General features: G+C 28.3%; 1 pseudogene; it reads left to right on the top strand.

Moving 5' to 3' along the window:
• Positions 1–12730: 12730 nt before the first annotated feature.
• LOC125843079 (pectin acetylesterase 8-like) lies at positions 12731–16265 on the top strand (annotated as a pseudogene).
• Positions 16266–20140: the final 3875 nt, after the last annotated feature.

Below are 20140 nucleotides of genomic sequence, written 5' to 3' on the forward strand. Positions count from 1 at the left end.
AGAGTAACACCCCTAATTATTTGTAGAGTTGTTTAATCTGGAATTTCGGGTTTGAGTTTTTTGAAATAGAAAATAGTTATATTAAATGACAGTGTAAAAGCGCGTATAATATAAGGTTAATATAGCATGTATAAAATATAAGTGTTTAAATTGTAATGTTGTATATCGTATATATTTTTAGCTAAACTATCACTTTGATGATTAGTGAAATACGAAACGTACGGTCTAAAAAGGCTGTCTACAAAATAAATAAAAATAAGGAATTCAAGTCTAATTAGAATTAGCTAAAGTCAAGTTCAAAGTTAGTTGATTAATTTTACATATTGTTTACACGAGGAGTAGGGTAAGTTTTTGCTGTGTGCATCCTTGTGTTTTAGGGGTGTACATGGTTGGGTTGGTTTGAGTTTTTTAATTATCAAACCAAATTATTTGTGTCGGATTTTTAAATCTATAAATCAAATCAAATCAATAAAACTCGGGTTTTTCAACCTCGGGTTTTTTCGGATTTTTTCGGGTTTTTCCGCTAAAGTATTCATACAAACATATAATTTACTTGTACTTCAAATATTTCTTCAGTCCTACCAAAATACAACTATCTAAGGTGTTTCTTAAGAATACAACACAAACAATGATATGATTAATGACACTAAAATATCCAAAAATAATAATAATAATAATAATAAAATAAAAATAAAAAATCATGTAAAATAATTATTGCAAATTAACAAGTCATAATGAAAATGATCATAATTTAAAAAGTATTAAATCATGCTAAAATAAGTTTAATAAGTATTAGTTACATGACTAAATATTAAGGGCATGTTTGGAAGGACACCCTGGTAATTGGATTTGGTGTAATTGGTGTAATTACATTGTCTTGTCCTGTTTGGAAGGACAGGTAATTGGTGTAATTGGCAGGGGTAATTACACTCTACAATTCACAGACAGAGGTTGTAGATTGCTGGTAATTACATGGTGTAATTACCACCTGATTACTTTTTCATTTTTTTTATTTCTATATTTATTTTTTTGTTTTAATTTTTTTTACTTCTATTATTTTAATTTCTTTTTATTTTTATTTTTATTATTCCAAAAATTTGTAAAAGTCTATTTTATATTTTATATTATTATATTTCATTTTATTCTTGTTCTCAACCTTACTTTACGTGATTCTATGTAATTTTCTCGTATTATCTATTTCTTTATGCCATGATTATTTTTTCATTAGCATAATTTTATTAGTATTCTAATTTTTAAATTAAAATAGAATTTATTGTTAAGTAAGGTTATAGACTTACGTTTTCTTTATTATGAAGAAATAAAAATAAATCATATTTATTGCTATGTTGAAATTCGTTATAAGAGTATTATGTTAAATTTTTTGTTTTGAATTTATTACTTATGTTATATTTTCAGTTTCATTTGTTTTAGTAATATTGAATTTACATTGCACGTCATTTTTTAATTAGACTTGATAGATTATATTTTTGTCAAACATTTAATAATTTATGATATTTTATTTATATATTACTATTCTTTTTATCAAACATGCATTTCACAATGTCCGTAGAAACTTCATACTTTTAGTTGTTACGATCAATTCAATTGAAATATATTAATTTGAAAAAATATAAATCAATTATTTTTTCATAATATTAGTTACAGTAAATATGTTTATTAATTAATATATTTTCAAAAAAGAATATATATCTTAAATATTTAATTTAATGTCATTTATAAAATTTCTTATTTGTCTAGTATAAATTTAAAATGATTAATTTTTATTTTTAAAATTTATTATAATTTTATGTTTGCAATTGTGCATCGAAACAGAATATGTGTAATTATACTGTGACATCCAAACAGGACATGTGTAATTACATTGTGGCAACCAAACATGTCAGTGTAATTACTAGACTGTGTAATTACTAGGCTGATAATTACTACCCTAGTAATTACACCAATTCAAATTACCTAGTGGCTTTCCAAACAGACCCTAAAGGAAATTAAAATTAGATTATGTATTTTAATTGTCTAAACCAATGTAAAACCAAAGAACAAATATTCAATATTATTGTCATTCTTATGTTAAATTGATTTTCTGTTTGCATTAGTATTAATTTGATTTTGATTTAAATTTTATTATAATTACCAACATCTATGAACTATAATTTTTATGGAACCATTCAAAATTCTAAGTTTCAACCTTGAAATAATATATTAAAAGATAAAAACTATGAAAAAGTATAAGCAATATTTAAAAATTATAGCAAAGTAAATAATTTTATGTATAAAATAAAAAATTAATATATATAATGTCGGGTTGGTTTTTTGTAGTTAAAACCAAACCAACCCAATTATAGTTGGATTTTTTTTTCCAACACCAAACCAAGTCAAACTAACCACTAGTCGGGTTTTTTTCGATTCAACTTGGTTTGCAGTTTGGTTCGATTTTCGGTTCGATTTTGTACACCCCTACTTGTGCTGTTTATGGTGATTGCATCACCGTTGTTGTATTTGAGGTTTGGTTTTATGTCAATGGGTTTGGGTTCTTGTTTTTATTTTTAATTAAATGACATGGTTTTAAATTGGTGACATGTAATGGTTTTTGGAAATTTGGAAATGGGTCCGTTAATGAAAAAAGTGACATGAATGGACTTTTTTATAACGGTAATGGCATAAATGAGTTAAACTTTTAACGGACGATATAAATGAACCTTTTCTAATAGTTTAATGGCATATTTGAGTCTTTCCCCTAGATAAAATGTGTAGCGATCTTTTATTAAAATTAAAAATTATCAATAGGAATAAATATAAATAAGACCAGTAAAGCAATAGCTTTGGACCCCCATTTCCTCTCAAAGATGTATATAAATGTAAATATATTGTTAAAAAATCTCATGTATTGATGAATTTGAAAAGAATTTTTTGGATACAAAATAGAATATTTTTTCACCTCATTTAATATAAAGATCATTGTAATATGAGAAATGAATTTAGTTAATTTTAGTATCCTTTCTTATGTGACTATTTATGTTGTTGCTCATTTATATTCTAACGATTATCACGAATCAATATTATTATTCTTATATTTACTTTTTTAATTCCCCTTTCATTATTGTATTTCTAATGTCTCTCAAAGTTCAAACCTTCTACATTATGCAAAATCTATTGTTGTATTTATAAAAAGATCAATTTTTTGTTGTCTTCTTCAAATATCAAGTAGTAAAACTAATCAAACTATTTTAATATCATTATATCAACTTATTAAATTCAACACAACACTATTTTGATATTATTTTAGAGAAAAAGGACAAATATACCTACGGACTATCGTAAATGGTATGCAGATACCCTCAATCATACTTTTGGGACATTGGTGCCCCCGTCGCCCAAAAACTAGACCATATATACACTTTATACTAACGGATATACACATGTCATAATCTTATCCACTGACCCTACATTTATTAAATATCGGATCGGCAGATAAGATTGTGTCACGTGTCCCTATTTAGTCTTCTGTTAGAGTGAAGGGTATATATATGCTCTAGTTTTTGGACAGCAGGGGCACCGATGTCCCAAAAGTATGACAGAGGTATCTACACAACATTTACAATAGTTCGGGGGTATATTTATCCCTTTTTTCCATTATTTTATAAACTTTTCAAATTTTTGAGTTAGATTTTATTATTCTAACTTCATAATATCTATTTTTCATTGAAAATTTACATTATTTGTATTCTTATTTATGTTTGCTATGGAGCGCAATTATGCAAACTTTCTTATAGCATACAAATATGAATTTTGTGTTTGCTATATGTGAAAGTTGCTTTAAGAAAAGGGCTTTTTTGCCCGGCCTGAATAAGCCTGCCTATTTGTGGGGCTTGAGAAATATGGATAGGACCAGCCCGTGGGCCAAATAAAAATTAATTAAAAAATAAAAAAATAAAATAAAATAGAGTATTAAAAATAACAAGAGTCTAAACTCCAAATCAGTTTAAAGTTTGAAATATTACAATTTAAAGACAAATTATGTTTATAAAATATGTATTACATAAAATAAAAATTCCCTAAAATTTCTAAGAATCACTACATAGGCCGTCGCCTATGGAATATTGTCATAATTTTTGTGTTTTATAATGATCATTGGAAAATAATTAGGTTAATATTTTTATTTAGCTATTTATGCTTTTACTTGAAATCAAACTTAATAAATATTAGGGATAAGGGTCTGAAAAATATCCCAACTTTGGTCGGATTTGTTGTTGCAATACTAAACTTTCACGAGGATCTATTACCTCCCTAAACTGCTTAATACCATATTTTTTACCCCCTGAATTATTTAATACCATATTTTTTACCCCCTGAACTATTTATTACCGTATTTTTTACCCCTTGAACTATTTAATAGTATATTTTAAAGGTATATATGTGCCCACGTAGACACATTACTATTTATAATTTTGCATTATTTTTTATGTCCACGTGGGTAAATATATATGTTTAAAATACAGTATTAAATAGTCTAGGGAGCTAAATGGTCCTCATGAAAGTTTGGTATCACAACAGCAAATTCGACCAAAGTTGGGGTATTTTTCAGACCCTTATCCCTAAATATTATAAAGATAATTTTATTTGTGGATTTGATTAATAAGTAGTAACACTAATACCATGTAATATTATCTTGTCGATATTTATGATAATATTTTTAATTATAATTTAATTTAAAAAAATTATAAAAATATACTTTTACGAAAAGAGGGCTGACCCGGCAAGCCCGTAGCCCACGTACTTGTGGGCTGGGCCGACCATTTTTTGGGCCACACAAAAAATGGGCTAGCCCGGCCTGACCCGTCAAATTTCAAAGTCTGTATGGATTAGCCCGGATGGGTGGGCCAGCCCATATTGACAGCTCTACTTTGAAGATTGTTTACATTTTATGTTAAAACAAAGAACAACTTTCACATATAGCAAACAAAAAAATCATATTTGTATGCTATAACAAAGTTTGCATAATTGTGCTCCATAGCAAACATATATATGTATAATTCGCTATACATATACAATTGAAAGTTATGTTTATTTCGCTATACATATATACAAAAAGAAGCAATTGTATAATTCATTGGCTCCTCTTCAGATTTGTATAATTTCGCTGGCAAGCCATTTGTATAAATTGTTGTTAGCCTCTCGTTTGTATAAATCGTTGACAAAAATATTTGTATATCAAAAATCGCTCTCTCTTTCGCTTTATACAAACACAAATTATACATTATACAAACATAAAACTGGGCAGGGGTATATTTTTATTGTATAATTACAAGTGTATAGGACGAATATATATGTATTTGCATGTGTATATACAATTTTCTCGCGCTTTATACAAACAGAAACGCAATTTATCAATTATGTTGTATGAAACGAGAAAGAGAGAAAGCCAAAAGAGAACTGGGCAGGGGAATATTTTTATTTGTATAAAGCTTTAATTTATGTATATAATCTTTTATATAAGTGTATATAATCTTTTATATAAGTGAATATTGGGAATATGTATATAAATGAAAAATAGAATTCGATGTAGTTTATATAGTGTTATTGTGAGTTGTATAAGTATATGAAATTGTTGACTATTTTTTCGAATTTGTATATTTATATAGAGCAGGTTCGTCCTTAGTTTAGATATATGATTTTGTATATAATAGGTATATGTATATGTCTATTATTTTAGGTTTGTCAATTGTATATTTGTATAAAGCTTTAATTTGTATATAAGTATCTATTAGGAATATGTATACCAATGTTGATTCACAACGACATGGGTGTTAGAGTGTATATCTAATCCGATTTCGATCAAAAAGATCGCGACTTTTTCCTTCAGAAATGAACCGGGAAGCTATATTTCCAGAAATCTCCGCGAGAATCATAGCGGCAGCTCCGCAATATCGAAGGGCTTGAAATCGGAGAAGAAACAATTTAGCTAGTAGAGGCTTGTACTGAGATCGGGTGAAGGAGAAAAACCTATTAATAGCAAACTGACCGAGAGATTTGCTCCTCAATGGAAATAAATGAAACTGTAGCTATTTTTTTAATTTTAAATTAATAGTTTGTCATTATGTACAATTTTCCCTAAAACAAAACCGACAGCTCATTCCCTTTTTCTAATTTAAAAAAAATATATTTTGTGCCTATTTTATTTTAAGATATTTCTCTTCATTTTTTGTATTTGTCTTTTCGTTCCTTCTATTTTCCCTTTTTTTTTCTTCTCTATTTTCATGGACAGTGACATTATAGTGAATATACATGGAAAGAAATTCAAAACACCCAAAATTTGAAAATTTGGCATTTAAAGTTTTTAACTAAATTTGTGAAATTTCTATTATCCCATATTATTTTCGTCCAAAACGCAAAATATAACTTTAATAATAAAAATCTAATTTGTAAAGATATGAGTTTGTTCATTTTATTTTTAAAAAAAAATGTTGTGTATTACATCTCCCTCGTAATTGTATTCACCTTTTGAATTTTAATTTACAACCTTGAGTTCAGGAAAAAAAAATAAACAAAAAGAATTAAGTTTGTGAATGTTCTATTATTCCGTATTATAAGAAGAGGTCTATTTTCATCCAAAAGAGCAAAATATAACTTAAGCAATAAAGATCAAATTCGTAAAAAAAAAAAAAGTTAGGTATTATATTCCCCTCCTAAATATACTCACTTTTTGGATATTAGTTTACAACGTTTGGATCTGGGAAAAAAAACCAAGTTTGTGAATGTTCTAGTACTCCATATTACAAGGAGCCAACGAGGTCTATTTTCGTCCAAAAAAAGTAAAACATAATTTTAGCAAGAAATATCCAATTTGTAAAGATGTGAGTTTGTCCATATTTATTAAAAATAAAATAAAAATTAGTTTAGGTTTGATATTATATTCCCTCCTAAATATATTCACCTTTTGCATTTTAATTTACAAAAGGATCCAGGAAAAAAAAAAACTAAGTTTGTGAATGTCCTAGTTACGTTTCATTAAGGAACTTAAAGAAAAATCAGAAGGTTTGTGTCTATTATTTAAAAAATTAATAAATTTGACTCTTCATAAATAGCATAAGTTTCTTACTATTAATTTCTTTTTCAAGATTCTTATTTATCTATTTTTATATTTATCTTAGTGAATTTTTAATTTAATTTTATAACAATATTTTCAATTGAAAATTTTGTTTTAACTTAAATAAATTTATAGTAAAAACTACATAAATGAGTCATAAAACTCAAAATAATACGGGTAAATTACATAAATCACATAGTTTTAATATGAAATTACAATCTATCCCTAATAAGTTTCTAATTACATTAATCCCTTAAAAATTAAATATTGTCTCGGATACATTAAAAACTAGCTCGGATACATAATATGTTAGCTCGGATACATTAAATACAGGCTCAGATACATTAATATGTAGCTCGGATACATTAAAAACTAACTCGAATACATTAAATACTGGTTCGGATACATTAATATGCAGCTCGGATACATTAAAGAAATAAGGGATTTTAGAGATTTTTAAAAGTAATAGGGGATAATGGCAATAAGTGAAACAAAAGATGTGTATTTCTGTAATTTGTCCAAATAATTACATGTTCATACTCCAATCCAAAGTAATTCAAGAAACACTTATTCTCTCAAAAAATTTTTTACAGCCCATACCCTCCATTCATGAAGGCTGATAATTTTCGTATAACTGATAATATCATATATTGTATTGGGATCATTAAGACTGATAATTTCGATTAAACTGATACTAAATCAATACATGCCAAGTAAGTAAAAAAAAATTCATTTTTTTTCAAACGAACTAAAAAGAAAAGTAGGTCAAACAAATTAAAAGGATCAGTATTATTTTTGCATATATGCTTATGATAATCTTTTGTTGATCCAAGGTTCTATTAAAGATAATAACTTTTCCACTCCACAAAAAAGGAGTAAGGTCTTCTGTCTTCAAAAAGGCTCAGTGTTATTATACAATTTCCTATTTTTGAAATAGAATAAACTTTGTGTCTTAACCAAATGTCGTAAGATAATAAGGGAATAGGCATATACATATATCTTATCCTTCTCATACCCCATTTATGGAATAGAATAAAGAGCAACTTTCACATATAGCAAAAATAAAAATCATATTTGTATGTTATAGCTATAGTTTGTTTAATTGACTTTATGTTTGCTATGGAGTATCAGATTGTATAACTCACTGGCAGGAGCTTCAGATTTGTATAATTTCGCTGGCAGACCATTTGTATAAATTGTTGGCAGCCTCTCGTTTGTATAAATCACTGACAACCTCTCAATTCAATTTTATATGTTTGTATATCTGCATAAAATTTGAATTTGTATACAATTGAATCGAAATAAAACATTTGTATATCAAATCTCTCTCTCGCTTTATACAACACAAATTATACATTGCAATTTGTATAATATGTGTTTGTATAAAGTGAGGAAGAGAGAAAGGCAAAAGAGAACTAGGCAGGGAAAAATCTGTATTTGTATAATTATAAGTGTATAGGACGAAAATATATGTATTCGTATTTGTATATACAATTTTCTCTCGCTTTATACAAACACAAAGACATTTATACATTTGTTTTTGTATAAAACCGAGAGAGGCGAGGGAGAGACTGACTAGAGTGGCGAGTGAGAAACATAGGGAGAGAGGCGAATGACAACTATTTGCTACAGGTTACAATTAAATCAAACTGTGATTATAACATTTAATTTAAATTAATAGTTTGCTATTTATACAATTTTCCTTAGAATAAAATGTGTATCCTAACCAAATATCGTAAAATAATAAGGGAATAGGAATACATATATCTTATCCTTCTCCTACCCCATTTATAAAATTTCGTTATCTTTCTTGTGTCATATTTTGTGTGTAATAAAATTACTCCATGTTATATACTGAATTGGACAAATGTGCCCCTCATAATTACGAAGCTCTTCCTCCTCTTGGAAACGTCCAAAGAATTTATGTAAGCAAATGACATTTTTCAAACTTTAGGAAGCTTCACATTTTAAAGTTTTTCAACAGCACAACCACTCCAAGTCTTTTAATTTCCTTTTTCTTTTACTTGAGAAAACTTGNACTAGGCAGGGAAAATCTGTATTTGTATAATTATAAGTGTATAGGACGAAAATATATGTATTCGTATTTGTATATACAATTTTCTCTCGCTTTATACAAACACAAATACATTTTATACATTTGTGTTTGTATAAAAGCGAGAGAGGCGAGGGAGAGACTGGCGAGAGTGGCGAGTGAGAAACCTAGAGAGAGAGGCGAATGACAACTATTTGCTACAGGTTACAATTAAATCAAACTATGGTTATAACATTTAATTTGAATTAATAATTTACTATTTTATACAATTTTCCTTAAAATAAAATGTGTATCCTAACCAAATATCGTAAAATAATAAGGGGATAGGAATACATATATCTTATCCTTCTCCAACCCCATTTATAAAATTTCGTTATCTTTCTTGTGTCATATTTTGTGTGTAATAAAATTACTCCATGTTATATACTGAATTGGACAAATGTGCCCCTCATAATTACGAAGCTCTTCCTCCTCTTGGAAACGTCCAAAGAATTTATGTAAGCAAATGACATTTTTCAAACTTTAGGAAGCTTCACATTTTAAAGTTTTTCAACAGCACAACCACTCCAAGTCTTTTAATTTCCTTTTTCTTTTACTTGAGAAAACTTGAAAGCTTTAAATATTTAAAATTCTCATGCAATATTTTGAGAACCCGTGATATACTCATTACTCACCATAATTTATCATGTTTGTACTAAAAAAAATATTGACTAGAAAGAAAAAAAATTGTGAAGTTATTTGGATCGAATTTAATTTCGCCAAATATAATATAGGGGAACTTACATAATCCCATCAGTTTAGTAGCTATTTACTCAGATATATTCTAATTTGTAATATTACTTATCTTATAAGATTTTGTTGCCTCCAGATAAGTATACATGTATCCGGATACATAATTGGTTAATTTTAGGTGTAATTTGTTTTAGATATATTGTATCCAAGTGGATTCACATGCATCTGGGATACATATTAGCAATTCTTGCTCGCCTCCCTCGTCTTTCTCCGATCTCATGCGCCACTCTTTCATGTATCTGGTATCCCAGATACATGCGAATCACTTCAGATACATACATATACATGTATCTAGTGTGTATCTAGTGAGATTCACTGATATGTGGGATACATACAAATAAGAAACAAAATGCACGGAGGTAATTTTTTCCTTAGACGCTACATTATCTCTTGATATTCATTACATAAATTTCTCCTTTAAGTTTTGGTCTTTCCTTATTTTTAGGGATGACAATAGAGTGGGTGAGACTGATTTTGCTCTATGCAAAGCGAATGCGGGTTCAAGGTTATGTGCGATGGAGAAGGACGGGTTGAATTAATTATTTCAAAAACTAATACGGAACGGGGAAGGTTGTGGCCTGTGGGTCTATGGAGATTTAAACAAAACAAAAGCTAAAAAAATATGACTAATTCTATAATGGTATAATCTTCCAAATATTATATTCATCAAAGTACAATACAATATAATAAAATTTGATATGATACGTTATGAAATAGAACAACCATCTCAACAGAGTATTAAAATATATCTTTATGTATTATAATAGGGAAAATTACGCGGTTAAACAAACTTATACTACTTAATTACTCATCATAGCTATAGTTTGCTATAATTACTACTCGCGACTAATATTATACATTAATTATGTGGGCTGACTTTGAGTTTGTATAATTAGCCACATTTGTATATGTATAATTCGCCAGAATATACAAATACATATGTATAATATACAATTATCCAACCGATATACATATATAGTTCACCTCTCTCCCACTCTCTGCCCTCTCTCGCTCGCCTCGCTCCTCCCTCTCCCAATCTCGCTCGCCTCTCTCCTCCCTCTCCCAATCTCGCTCGTCTCTCTCCTCTCACTCCCAATCTCGCTTGCCATATATACAAATGCATATGTATAATATACAATTATCTAACCAATATACATATACAATTCACCTCTCTCCCACTCTCTCCCAATCTTGCTCACCTCTCTCCCAATCTCGCTCGCCTCCCTCTCCCAATCTCACTCGCCTCTTTCCTCCCTCTCCCAATCTCGCTTGCCATATATACAAATACATATGTATAATATACAATTATCTAACCGATATACACATACAATTCACCTCTCTCCACTATTTGCCCTCTCTCGCTCGCCTCTCTCCTCTCTGTCTCCCAGCCTCGCTCGCCTCTCTCCTCTCTCTCTCCCAGCCTCGCTTGCCTCTCTCCTCCCTATAACATGTAGCTACGAATTGTAATTATCAAACTATAGCTATGGAGAGTAATTAGGCTATTTTTGAGTTGCTATATGTGAAGGTTCCTCATTATAATATATGGTCTTAAATATTTATGTGATGTCATTTTTCCAATATTTTTAGACTGCAATAATATACACAAATAGCAGCCCATCAAGCCCCTTTATAAAAGAAAAAAAGGCACATTCTTTGTAAACTATCTAAAATGCACATCTAGGTTCATATTTTGAGAAAATTACAGCAATGCTTTTTGGGCATTTAATTTTACAAAATATGTATATATTGTTAAGGTAGAATATACATTTTATAGTAATATACATATATTCAGGTGATCCATAAAGTTAACAAAGTAAGAAACTCATAGATTGGGATCATGGTCCAACCATTGTTGAAAATGTAATTAATCTAAAGAAAAAGGAATATATCACATAACTTCAGAAACTTAAAAGACACATTACAAATATTTATTATTTTCTTAAATTTACCCATAGCATATTTTTAAAAAATGAGTTTTTCTACTTTTTTACCATATATATAATTTATTTTTACTTTTTGTAAAAGACTAGAAAACAATTTCAATTAAAAGAGAAATTGGCATTTATAAATCAAAATTAGTGAAAGATTGGCATAGAATAGACTAATTTTGCCTTATTGGTACATTCAACCTAATATGTCTTCAAATTTCAGCTTAAGCAAATCAACCAAACTCCAGAGGCATTGTAACCATGGCTGTGAAATCTGGAACTTAAAAATGTGAATGTAACATTGAATAAATTGTGTGAGGTTGAGAAGGACATGAAAATTTTTCAATATGCGTAATTGTGATTTATCTCGATTGGATTTTATCATAAACACCTTAAGGAGCTTGAATATAAATTTTGAAGTTGTTTTTTAGGCGGATTTGAGTTGATTTTCATATTTGAAAGGTTGAAAATGACTTTGTCCGTGTATATTCGTGTATATATCACCTTGTATCTCCTAATATATCATGTATATCGGTTAATTAAATATCCATGAAACTGTGTCAGATATACAATGATATACATACATGATATACATTGTCAAGGTGATAATGTCTTGTTCAGTTTTAGATATGAAATTTAACTCTAAACTAGTCGAAATCACCTCCAACATCCCTCCAATTTTGTGTATAATTTTGTCTAGGTGTTTCCAGTGAATCTCAACCACATCAACTAAAAAGACTATTAAAAAGTTCATGGTCAAAATTTAGTTTTACGATTTCAAGATTGAGATTTTGATAGCAACATTTTTTCATATATTGATAAATTGAGAGAATTTCGTGCTAGTAGTGAAAAATGAGTTTAATGTATAACAAGAGCTTAATGTCCCGTGCTGACCTTTCTAATCTTTTGTAATATACGGTGGATCCTTATTTCAGTGTGACGTCTATATACCGAGTCAAAGAGATGGAGTTACGTGGTTTTGGGACTATGTCATAAATGGATTTTTCACTCAAATTTATTTTTAAAAAATTAAAATGGGAATAGAGAAAAACATCAATACAAAAGCAAATTCTTCCATAATAACCACAAATTTGAAGTACAATTTTGGTATATTATACATATCTTTAATTTAACAACACAAGTTCTTTATGATTTTACTACATTGTTTCTTAAGGTCAAGGTAGTTATAATTAACCTATGGTAGCGACATTATGCCTATATATTTCCTCTAAACTTTCATGTTATTGATAAGAATTTCATTCCCGACTTATAAGGATAATACATTTTCCATTATAAAATTAAACATAGACTTCACAATAATGTTTTTTTGGAGAAGTTGATGTAATTCACAATATATCATTTCACAGAAAAATCTTTGAAATATGCATTGTTTTCTCTTAAAGTAAAAGTAAATATAGCACATGTCATGTAGCAGTAATTCTGTAATTCATTACTACCTCATTAGTGATTGCACATGTAATATTCTTTAAAATGTACATTTAATTATGTTCACATGTCATGTCAATGTAATTTATGGATATGTCAATAAAAAGAAACCAATTATTAATCTAAACTATGTGCAATTTTAGAATGTCAATTATGAAGAGAGGCTCATGAAAAAAATAATTCCAGTTTTGTAGAATATAGCGGATATATAGGTTATGGACTTATAGTTGTGCATTATGTAACACCTTTAATGGATTTTTTTCTTTTTATAAGACATGTTATTACTACTAACTAAAAACACGAGAATTAGCTACGAACTTAATTCATCATTGGTCCATCACTATTTTACTCGTAGCTAACAAAAAAATTTGTCGCTAATTCGTTGCCAAATAAGAATTTTTCTGTTTGGCTATACAATTTGTCGATCGTTAATTAAATCTGATTTTTTTAAAGTAGTGATCTGCTCTTTAAGAGAGGGATAGACTAGGTGATAGACCCATGTAACCTGTAGGAGTAGATAAAAAGAAGTCATTATTATTTTAGTTTAATATAAACATTATAAGGATATTTGCTTATAAAAAGAGAGATGAACTACTCAATATAGTCTCATACCACTTCTTAAGTCTAATCATAAGCATTTTCTCTAAAGTACTCTCCTTTCATTCTCAACACTTTAAAGAAGAACAACTTCTTGCTCATAACATGTACTAAAACTTCAAAACCTAACTGTTTTTTTTTTTTTGTTATTTGTAATAACATACTAGTAATTGTTTCTCTTCGATCTTCTCGTTTTAAATTTACACTTGTTTTTGTTTGTTGTAGGACGAAAATATTTCTGTTGGTTTTGCTAGCAGTAGTTTGTACAAGTCATGTTCTTGGCGCTGAAGATCATTTGTACGTTAATATAACAATTCTTGAAAGCGCAACTGCCCAAGGCGCGGGTACGTTAATACATAAATATACTCTTAATTAATTCCTTCAAAGAAAATCAGATACTCATTTGTTTTGTGTACAGTATGCCTTGATGGAAGTCCACCAGTATCATCTTCACAGAGGACATGGTACCGGACTTCGCAGCTAGATTATCCACTTGGATGTTAGTTACTTACTGCTTAATTAAATTTGTTTACTTCCTTTTAATGAATTTTCAAACATCAAATTAACTCCGGAGAAATATATAATTCATATTTATAGGGAGGTGGTTGGTGCAACAGTATCTCAGATTGCCTGAATCGTTCAACTACGTTCTTAGGTTCCACCAAAATGATGTATCAACAAGGCTTTTTCGCCGGGATTCTTCATAATACTTCTAAACATAATCCAGGTAATACACACTATTTTATTTATATGAACATATCTTGCTATGTTCTTTTTTTTTGTGTGTGCATATCTATATATATTTAAATTTTTAACTCCTTAATTCTAACATCAAGCAAACATTGGTAGAGTTTCACAGTTGGAACAGGGTGAGGGTGAAGTATTGTGATGGTTCATCCTTCACTGGTGATGTTGAACAAGTTCATCCTATAGGAAATATAGTAATATATATATGTGTGTGTGTTATTTTTTAATTTTGTAATATTTTTCTGATTAAATTTGCCAAATAATGTACATTAGGAGAACAAGTTATATTTTAGAGGGGCTAGAATATTTACGGCTATTATGGAAGATTTACGGAGCAAAGGAATGAAAAATGCTGAAAATGTAAGAATATTATATTATTCAATGAATTCACTCTCTACGTTATTTTAATTCTACTATATCATTCTTTTTTCAAAAAGTTAATCTTGATTATCAAAACATTTTCAGGCAATTCTAACAGGAATATCCGCAGGAGAGTTGGCAACAATTTTGAACTGCAACAAGTTCAAATGCTAGAGTTAAGTGTATTGCAGATGCTGGTTTCTTCATCAATGGGTCAGTTCTTTGTTATGTGATCTTAAGAAAACGATACTCTACATTTTCTATTAGCGATTTATAAACGTTTCAACATTTATGGTACTTCAGATATTCAAGAGATGTATCGGAAAATTGTTAACCTACATGTGAGTCACATCTTCTTCTTTTCTTTTTAGTAATATGGTTAAGAAGTAGATGCAAGACAATTTTTTCCTCTTTCATTCTCAGGGATTGGCTAATTTACCATCAGCTTGCACATCTGCAATGGAACCAAGTTTGGTAATTATATATTTTAAGCTTTCGAAATAAAAAACAATTTCTTTAATTATATGTAGTAGTAACTTTAATTTTATATGGTGCAGTGTTTTTTCCCTCAGAATGTAGTTCCGTATGTGCAAACTCCACTTTTCATAATCAACTCAGTTTATGATTACTGGCAGGTTAACAAGACAAATGCTAATTTCCCTCAATTTTAAGAATTTGATTTGTTTCTTCTTTAGCTTTTATATATAATTCTAATTATTTAACACTCTTAACTCTAGATTAATAACACTGTGGTTCCTGCATACCTTGATCTTCAACACGTCTGGAAGGATTGTGTCAAGAGCATAAATAACTGCACATATAGTCAGCGTATAATTATTCAAGGTTAACATTTCTCTAATGATTAACTAATGTCTAATTAATGACTTCTTCTCCTTTAATTTTTTTTTTAGTATGTTTTATTTTAATTTAGCTTTTGGAGTGAAGTTCTTGAAGACATTCAAGGGACTACCCCCTTGTTTTACAAGGGGTTATTTCCTCACGTCTTGCTATTCTCATGGTGGAATTCTTTCATCGGAATACTGGTACAGTGCTACCTCTCCGAGGTTACTTAATAAGGTAATGTTTGTTTATTTTTCGATTTTATCATATGCATGTCATAAATAGTTTTGTTGAGTTCATAACAATTTTTAATTTCTCTGTGTAGACAATTGCGGAAGCTATTGCGGATTGGTACTTTGAGAGAACAAGATTTCAATATATAGACCCTTACCCTTGAGCTAAATATGCAAGTCATTAAATGCTGAATAGAATTGCAGATATTGTACCTGTTGCATATTTGGTGGTACGTAGTTGTTAAGGAGAAGCTAAGTTGTAGTTAAAGAAAGTTTTTATTATGTGTTACATCAGATTTTAGTATCTAAGTTTCTAATTGCTCAGAGCAATTACCTGAGTTAACTTCAATTAGTCCATTATTCGAGTTAGAGATTATGGAACACAATGAACTGACTTCTTTAATTATTCGTGTAAGTTAGAGTCCATTATTACATTTTTTATTTAAATGAAAACTTATGACTAGAATTTCTTTCTTTCTTTCCTAAAAAACTATGTTTATGATATGAATTTGTCTCATCTCTTATGTATATATATGTTACTAGAAAGGACGAGCACGATTGAAGTGGCAATACATACAAATCAGAGTAATATTATTTGTTTGCTTGACATATTATGATCAGCAATAATTCAAATATTTCGTCTGAAATCTTAAAATATTGGATATAACATTATGTTTATGTGACTATAATGAAACCCTTTGAGAATTTATTAGAAACAAGTATATCCTATTTTACGTATATTAAGGCTACACAATAGAGAATAAATTAGAACATTAAAGAAATGTAACTTATATTCATGAGGAGATAATAAAGATGCATTGCGTATCTTTTTTCACCGTGAGATATATTAGCATAGTAATATATGCATGGGACATTACAAATGTAAGCTTATTTTACTGAGAAATAATAAAGATGTAAAATTAAGATAAAACGTGACCATAGTCTAGAAATTATAGAAAGGGCACTCTAGAGGTTTTTAAAAAAGTGTTTTTATCAATGGCATCATCATACGCATCTTTAATGGCACAATGAAAGTCTGTAGATACTCTCTCCCTACACAGTCCTCTGCAGGGGTGGAGCCACCTTGTCCCCAGGGTGTTCAACCCTTCGTTTAAAAATTATACAATATATACACGTAAAGTTTTAACTTATATTGATATATATGGTATTTTAATACCTTTTTCCTTTGTGGAATAAGATTTTCTTAAATTTTAATACATTTTTCTTTTGAAATAATGTTTTCTTTCTCTATAAATAGGAGACCCATTTACCCAAATTATATCATAATATCATTAAAAATAGAATCTCTATCAATCATCCTTTTTTTAAAAAAAAAAATTACTATTCAAAGTTTGGACCCCCTTCTTAAGATTTCTGACTACACCACTTGTCGTCCAGCTTCCGACGAAGGAATATCATCATGTTGATAAACCCATTCATCAATGCACAAGCAGCAACAACCTTGTTCTATCGAAGGAGGATATGTTTTATGTGTACAATTCACCAATGTCATAGACAATATAATGCAAAATACACATATATTCTCCAATATTATCATTTGATCATAAGCTATCATTCTATTCATATTTTCTACAAACATAAACAATTATCCAATAAAACATTAATAAAGAGTTTCATAAGCACAATTCTTAAAAAAAAAAAAAAAAAATTGTATGAACAAGAAATATTGTATTAATAGAAAGTCCTCTCGTCTATATATATAACCACTTCAATTCATAATTTTTTGAATACTTAAATTGATTAATTAATGTAGGTAGATATTACGTCTAAAATATATTGGTCACAAATATCTCTTTTATCGATAATGGAGGCACTTAAGTTCATACACACTAAAAGTGTATCATACAGATGCAACACAAAAATTATTATGTTAGTTTTTTTAATTATGTATTTAATTTTTGTTAAAAAGGCAAAAGAATTGGAAAGTTCTTAATTTTGACGACAGCAAGCACCAATATATTCTAGACGGATCCGGCTTCTCTCCATTATCGCTTTCCTCCATTTCATCAAGTGCACGTTTAGATTAGAGACATGTGTCATATTTAAAATTTAAAGGTCAAGATTATATCATATGAATAAATATCATAACCATAGTTAAGTCAACTAATTTTAGAAAACTACTCTCCAAATTTGATAAGAATTACAATATATTCCATACAAAATTTGGTATTTATTAATATCTTTAATTTCATCTTATATTTTTAATTTACAATTTAATATTTAAATACAAAAATATAATATGAAATTAATGATTATAACTCAAAAGTCACTCAACTATTAATATTTTACTTAGAAAGTCACTCAACTATTGATATTTCACTTAAAAAGTCACCTGATCAATTTAAATATTTTTTTTCATTAAACTTTGTTGAAATCTAATTTTATTTTAAACTATTTTTATTAGAAATAAGAAGATATCTATTTTATTTATCTTACTAATCCACTCCAATTATTTAATTATTATTATTTTTTAAAAAACGTATTGTAGCAATAGACAAAAAAAATCATTTTCCGTTCTAGCAATTGTTTAGTAGAATTAAATAAGATGACAAATGATAAAAAAAAAAGAAAAAAAAAGAGAGAATGGAATTCATCAGAAGTAATCAAAAGAATACACAATAGCAATCTTTTATCATTTAAAAATAATTGATTTAAAATTAAAAATTTACAATTTAATATTTAAATTAAAAAAATATAATATGAAATTAATGATATTAATAAATATCAAATTTTGTATGGAATATATTGTAATCCTTACCAAATTTGGAGAGTAGTTTTCTAAAATTAGGTGACTTAACTATTGTTATGATATTTGTTCATATGATATAATCTTGACCCTTAAACTTTAAATATGACACATGTCTCTAATCTAGACGTGCACTTGATGAAATGGAGGAAAGGGGTAATGGAGAGGAGACGGATCCGTCTAGAATATATTGGTGCTTGCTTTCGTCAAAATTAAGATCTTTCCAATTCTTTTGCCTTTTTAACAAAAAATAAATACATATTTAAAATAACTAACATAATAATTTTTGTGTTGCATCTGTATGATACACTTTTAGTGTGTATGAACTTAAATAAGTGCCTCCATTATCGATAGAAGAGATATTTGTGACCAACAAATTTCAAATGTAAAAGAATGAAAATTGTATGTAAAAATTAGAAACAAGAAATAAATGCACAAAAGCAAGCAAACACACAAGATAGAGAAGTTTTAAAAAATTATTTGCTCACCTTTTCTTCTAATATCTTGATATTTAATACACTTAATGGATGAATAACAATAACTATTTTATTAACTTTGATTAAGGACTGAAAAATCTCTTATATAGATGAATCATTTTGAGTTGACAATAAATATCTTCTCATATTAATTAATGAAACTTCATTAATATTTCTTTTGAAACGATATTATTACGTAAAAAGAGTTCAATTAATCAAATTCATATGAATATATGAGCTTTTTTAGCTTTTAACGTAAATGAAATAAATATTTGTTCACTCATAAGTCATAACGTACATGTCTAAATTCTATTAATTGTTTTCTCTATTTATTCCCTATATAACATTTGTCTTCAGAAAATATCAGCTTAATTAAACAAAAATTGTTGTGCTATCAAGATATATACAGGGTTAGCAACATCTTTTTCCTTCACTTCTTTTTTTTTTCTTACATTTTTTGTTATTGTGTCCCTAATTTAAGAACCAAAATCGAACTAGTTTGGGTACTTAATTAAGAGAAAAGATCTAATATTTCGAGAAAAAATGAACATCCATGTTATTTTTAAAAAATATTTGAGAAGATTTTCTTAAATATTTCGTGTTTTATATATAAGTTGTGTGTTGCAGCAAAAATATTAAATTTGAAAAAACTCCCAACTGATTATATCATAAGAAAATAAAATTTATACAAGATTTGGTACCATAAGAAATGTTTCAGTTCCACTATTGTTTTTGTTTTCATACCCTAAGGCAGTTAGTTTTATAGTTTGGAATACAAATATTTATTTCATATATA

The sequence above is a fragment of the Solanum stenotomum genome, chromosome 10 (genome assembly GCF_019186545.1).
Source record: "Solanum stenotomum isolate F172 chromosome 10, ASM1918654v1, whole genome shotgun sequence".
Classification (NCBI taxonomy): Eukaryota; Viridiplantae; Streptophyta; class Magnoliopsida; order Solanales; family Solanaceae; genus Solanum; species Solanum stenotomum.